The 5,748-nt window shown below is 59.7% G+C and overlaps 1 long non-coding RNA gene across 1 annotated transcript in view; it reads left to right on the forward strand.

The window, feature by feature from the left end:
* Nucleotides 1–1,962, forward strand: part of LOC111738049 — a 9,394-nt gene extending 7,432 nt beyond the window's left edge. The window contains exon 3 of the long non-coding RNA XR_002779658.1: nucleotides 1,624–1,962. This is a non-coding gene — a long non-coding RNA (uncharacterized LOC111738049). The remainder of the gene's footprint in view (nucleotides 1–1,623) is intronic.
* Nucleotides 1,963–5,748: the final 3,786 nt, after the last annotated feature.

Below are 5,748 nucleotides of genomic sequence, written 5' to 3' on the forward strand. Positions count from 1 at the left end.
GTCTCCCAGGTAAGCCCTGCCGGAGCCTGTCCCTCCTCGGTGGCCGCCAGGCTGAACCTGTGCTGCACTTGGAAATGTCCCATCTCGACTGTGCTGGATGATCCACTGGATGACCTAGTCATTGGTCTCATTCAGGGGCCTGGGCAAACTCCTGTGACAGGTGTGAGCTCAGAGACACAGCGGAGCAGCTCGAAGGCGCTCTGGCTCTGCCTGCTTGGTGGGAGGGAGGCCAGGACAGGCCTGGTGGGGCAGGCTCCCCTCCCGCCCATGGCGCATCCCCAGAGGTTTGGGGGTCAAACCACAGTTCCATGATTATTCCCAGTCCTTGCGGAGTGTGATGTCGCTTTATGTGTTTATTGGCTTGTGGCTCTTCCCCGTCTGCCCCCTCAGAAAGCCCGTGGCGGGCTGAGGAATCTTTGCCCCTCGAAGATACCAGGTCCTAAGCCCTTGAAACCTGCGATCTTACTTTATAAGGAAAAGGGGCCTTGGCGGATGTGATTAAAGACATCTTGGGGGGCGGGGGCGGGGATTATCCTGGGTTATCCGGATGGATCCTAAACCAAATCCCAAGTGTCCTTCTAAGAGAGGCAAAAGTGGGGGCCGTGACCGCGGAGGCGTGCGTGGGAGGGATGTAGCCGCAGGTCGAGGGGTGCCGGCAGCCACCGGACACCGGAAGAGGCGAGGAGCAGATGCTCCCACCGAGTCCCTGGGGACAGCGTGGCCCTGACACCCTGATTTCAGCCCCGTGGAACTGGCTTCCGGCTTCCGGCCTCCAGGGCCATGAGAGAATTGTCTTGCTGTTTTAAGCCACCACGTGTGCGGTGTATCTGTTACGCCAGCCACAGAAAGTTCACACGGCACCATCTCCCAGTGCCCGGCACATCGCAGACCCACTGAAAGAACAGACGGCGCTCGCTTTGGCAGCAGATCTACTAAAACCGAAAAGAATAAATGGACGCTCCTAGCCAAAGATGTTCCCAGGCCACCGAGACCAAGGCTCCCCGGCTCACCACCCCGGCCTGTGTCCTGTCGCACGCCGGCCTTCAGCCCGGTTTGTGAGGCTGTCCACCAGAGGTCACGTGTCTGACCGAGCCCGTGCCCACCCCTCACAGAGCCACTGCCTCTTAGACAGAGTGACGGCAGAGGCCACAAACAGATGGCCAGCAGGCCACATCCGCTCGGCAGAGAGTATCTGCTTGGTCGGCATAAAATACTGTTTGTAAATTCAATTAGCTGCCAACATTTTATTAGACACTGGGGGGTTTCGCACAAAATCAGAATTTCCAGGTTCTGTGGAAGCATCGGATGTCCTTCCCAGCCCCGGCAGTGCTCCCGTGTGGCTCGGCGGGCTGGACCCCCTCGCCCTCCATCTGCACACCTGTCCCCACGTTTGACGTGACGCCTCGGGTTTTGTCAACCTCGCGTGAGGCGGGGGAGCGTCTCGACCTCACAGCCCCCTGGCCCACTTGATGGCCCTCAGCCCCTCCTTTACGAAGGTCCTAAAGTGACACCTTGCCCGCTCAGGGACTCAGCAGCTGCCAGCCAGGAGAGCTGTTCTCAGGCCCGGGCCTCTGCAGCTCCTGGAGGTCACTTAGCTGTCCCTGGGGGTGTTTGCTTTTTCAGGCGGCAGGCCAGGAAACTCTCCAGAACTCTCCAGAACTCTCCAGAACCACCGAGAAGACCTCCGGTATTCCTGGGAGACGATGGGACAGCAGCATCCACATCTGCTTTCCCGAGCACAGCCCCCGACGGGTCAGACGGTGGCTGAGGCCAAAAGCGCTGATGAAGGAAAGGAATGTAAGCTGAACACTCGGGGGGCTCCCACGAGGAGGGCTTCGGCTCACCCAGAGGACGTGGGGTCCTCAACGTCGGCCCCCAAAACGATGCCCGAGTCTGAAGTTCAAGCGTGCACGAGACGCTGCGTCTGCCTTCGAACACGCAGATCCCAGGACGGACATCGGCAGGCTGTCGGTCACCCCATCTCGGAGGGGACGCAGAGAGAGGTCTGTATTTAGGGTGCACGCCCCTGGTGGGAGGGCTGGGGGGCTGTCAGAGGCAGGGCCGTGTCGTGCCGTGTCCTCCTCTCTGAAGAGGCGGCTCCCACATCCAGCTCTCCTGCCTCCCTGGGGGTGGGTGGGGGAGCAAGTCGGCAGCTCTGACGGTCACGCGTTCGGTGGGCGCTGGCCAGAACCCACCCAGACGGGCAAAACATAGAAAGCCACGTAAATGGGACTCCTTTGTTATAAGGACACGGGGAGCCCAAAGAATCGTCTGGGCTCAGGAAGACGCCGACGCAGGAGTGGGGAGGGCCCCGGGGAGCTCGGGCGGCACCTGCCCCCCCCTTCCTGGGCCCCCTTTTCTCATTGCTGTTTCTCTCTCCTGCACCTTTGGAGCAGACTGTGGCCAGGCCCACGGGAGAAGGCGGCTGACCTTGAACTTCCTCGCTGGCGTGTCTTCGCTCAGGTGAGCAAAAGATTGTCCATCTGGAGGAGTCCGCACTCTGCCCGATAGGATTGTCCTCAGAACGGGAGGACTAGGGACAGCAGGATGCTCCTGAAGTTGTCTGTCCAGATGTCCACCCCCCACCCCGAGTTTGCATCCTCCAAGGCTGCGTGGAAGTGTCTGGGGCCAGGGGAGCAAGCCGAGCACCCACACAGCTTTTCCCAGCTACCTTGAGCTGCATCGGAGGCCTCAGGAAAAAGGCAAGCTTGCCGTACAACAGCCGGAGGCCGATGCAGGGGAAAGGGACCGATGGCTTAGAGATGGAGCACTGTGGAGGGAGCTGGGCCCTCACGGAGGATTCTGTGCCGGGTTCAGACGCAGCTCTATACGCTACTCCCGGCTCCTGCTGGGAAGAAGCTCGAGGCTCGCTCTTAGTTATGCTCTTGGCTCTCGACTCCGTCTCCTTGGGGATCCTTCGTCCCAAGGATGGCAGGCGCCGGCACAAAGATGGCTGGTGCTGGCACATACTCCGAAGACGGGAAGGTGGGCCCAAGTTTACATCACGCTGCAAAGCAGAACCCTCTGTCTGTGGCTTCTCTGTCGGAGCGAGGTCTTGGAGAGAGCGTTTACCAACAAAGGGTTGGCACGTCAGAGACACGGTCCCTGGCCCTGGTTCCTGCCTGGCCCCCAGGCCAGTGCATTCCACAGGAGGCAGGAACCTGCCTTTCTCCCGGTGTGGGTTTCTGCCAGCCTGGAGACGCATGGCAGAGTCTCCAGTCAGAGGACATCCTGGGGAAAGCCAGGTATGCAACCCTTAGAGCCACAGGGATTCCTGCTCTGCTTCCAATGACTTTGTGCAGACACCTGCTTGAACCTTCCCTCGCAAAACCGTGAGCTAACCGGGCCACCGCGCTGCGGAACCGGGGGCCACATTCACACTGTAGTCTAAGTGAATGGCACCTCCTTGAGTTCTACAGTGTGCGACCTGGGCAGCTGTACGCAGTGGTCCCGCAGCAAATAATAAACAGAGAGCCAGGTGAGGCTCAGACTCCGGCCATCGGTCTCTACTTGTCATCTCCCTGATATTGACTTTTTCACCTGTAAATTAAGGCAAAAATATCTCCTCCTTCTGTTGTTGGGGTGAGTGAGTGATATAGTACAGAAGGTCCACCTGACCCAAGAGCCCGGGTCTTAGCGTGAACCTGGGCGGTAGAAGCAGCTGCTACTTCTGTGTAACAACAGTCATCGTATTGGCGCTTATCATGATCATTATCAATCATGATCAATCATTATCATTATCATGATCCTCTCCCATGCAGACGTACCTCCCCCGCCTCAGGGCGGTGCGGGTCTGAGGCTCCCAGCTTCACACCTGCGCAGATCAGGTGGCCCTACTGTCTTCTTCTTTCTTTCCTAAAGTGGGTGGGGGGGCCCCAGATCGTACTTTGGGGGTTAGTGACATAGGGAGGAACCCAGGTCAAGTGAAGAAGGAGAAGCCACCGGCTGGGTTCAGGAGGGAACTGGTTGAGAGCTCCCGGCATCCCGCAGCCCCGCCTTGTGCCCACCATGTCACGCGGGTGTCTGAGACAGGCTCCCTCCCCCCACTAAACGGAGCCGTGGCTGAAGCCCCACCCTGGCCTGTGCCTGGAGCAGGGCCTGGCACCTAGTGCCCCTCACAGGCAATGAATGAATGAAGGAGAGAGCAAGCACGACATGGTTTCATTTATTCTTGCTCCAGCAGACTCTAGGGTCTGTCTACACCATGCCCAGTGCGAGGCGGGGCGCTAAGACAATGCCACGTGCCCTTGACCTTGAGGCAGCTCACAGAGCAGGGAGAGTCCGGGCCTTCTCTGCTTCCTCTTCCGAGCCCCCGGGGCGGATGCTTCGCCCAGGTTCCCTGGGGCTGGCTGTGACTCTGGGTGCCTGGAGGGGACACGACAGCTGTGGACCCCTCCCTCTGTGCTCCGCCCCTCTTCTGGTGACCCTGAGGGGTGCCCAGGCTGTCCCCGGCTTGCAGGAGGCCTGTCCTGGCGCTGGGTGGTGGCGAAGTGTCCTCCTGAAGCAGAGACAAGGTGAGCACACAGAAAAATGAGCAAACCAGGACAGATGTCAGGAACAAATAAACACACACACAGCCACTCGCAGCTGTGCTGAGCCACATCCACTGGGAAGAGGAGGAGCCTGGGGTGATTGAAGTGGCCAGACCCAGGCGGAGTTGATGGGGGTCCCCTCCCCCCACTTCCTCGCACACCTCTCTTCTCTCCTCTTGGGCAGTTCTCCTTGGAGCCCGAGGGGCTGCAGCCTGGCCCCGGGCCCCCACTCCCTGCGTGCAGAGAACAGTAGGCTCTGCCTTGCAGGCACCTGCTCCGGCTGCCAAGCGATGGCCCCAGCACCAAGCACGAGAGCAGCGAGAAGCCAGAGGTCACACAGACAAAGAGTCAGCTCTTCACGCGAGTGAGGTGGGCCGGGAACAGGCATTAGGGTGCTGTGGGGACTGCGGAAAACAGACAGCCCCGCTCCCCCTCAGTAGGGGGGTGCCCCTCAAATTCTGACGGGCATCAGAATCCCCTACAGGGCCTGCTGGGTCCCAGGCCTGCCCTTCTGATGCTGCAGGTCTGGGTTTGAAAATGTGCATTTCTGACGCCAGCCCAGGTGACGTGCTGCTGGATGGGGACCCCACTTTGAGGATCACTGCCCTTTCTGAAGGGGGCGCTGGTTCCCAGGCACTGGCCTTGGAGAATATAGTCTAAGGCTGCCCCATCTCCCAACTTTTCAGAAGCAGCCAGAAGGGCAGATTTTAACATAAAACTCCCCAAGTTTAAAACTTGTAAGTAAATTAAAAAAAAAGCGAAACCGTTAGAGACTCACTAAAATCACCCCCAGGTTGAAGCGGACTCTGTGAGTGAGTGTGTGCTGGAGGCGCGCATGGCTGGGGACGCTGCATTCCTGATGGCATTCATGTCCCTGGCTGCTGACGGTGGCCACGCGCTGCCCAGGAGCTGAGGGCCCGCAGGAGCCTGTGCGTTACCTTTGTCCTCACTGCTTACAAAGCGGTGCAGCCCGGTGGGTCTGTCTGACCCGCCTCGGCCCTGAGAGCGAAGGAAAAGGCCACCCACCCTCAGGGGAGTCTCCGGACCGCCGTGGGGATCCCTGTGCTGCGCTGAGCAGGGGGCCAGGATGCTCGGCGGAGCGGGAGACCCCGATAAAGACACAGGCACCTCGGCTTCCAGGCTCAAAGGACACGAGATGATCTGGATGCAGGTCGGGACCTTCCTGGACATAGGTGACAGCACACACGCACACGCG

Source organism: Pteropus vampyrus, unplaced genomic scaffold (genome assembly GCF_000151845.1).
Source record: "Pteropus vampyrus isolate Shadow unplaced genomic scaffold, Pvam_2.0 Scaffold34, whole genome shotgun sequence".
In the NCBI taxonomy this organism is placed as follows: Eukaryota; Metazoa; Chordata; class Mammalia; order Chiroptera; family Pteropodidae; genus Pteropus; species Pteropus vampyrus.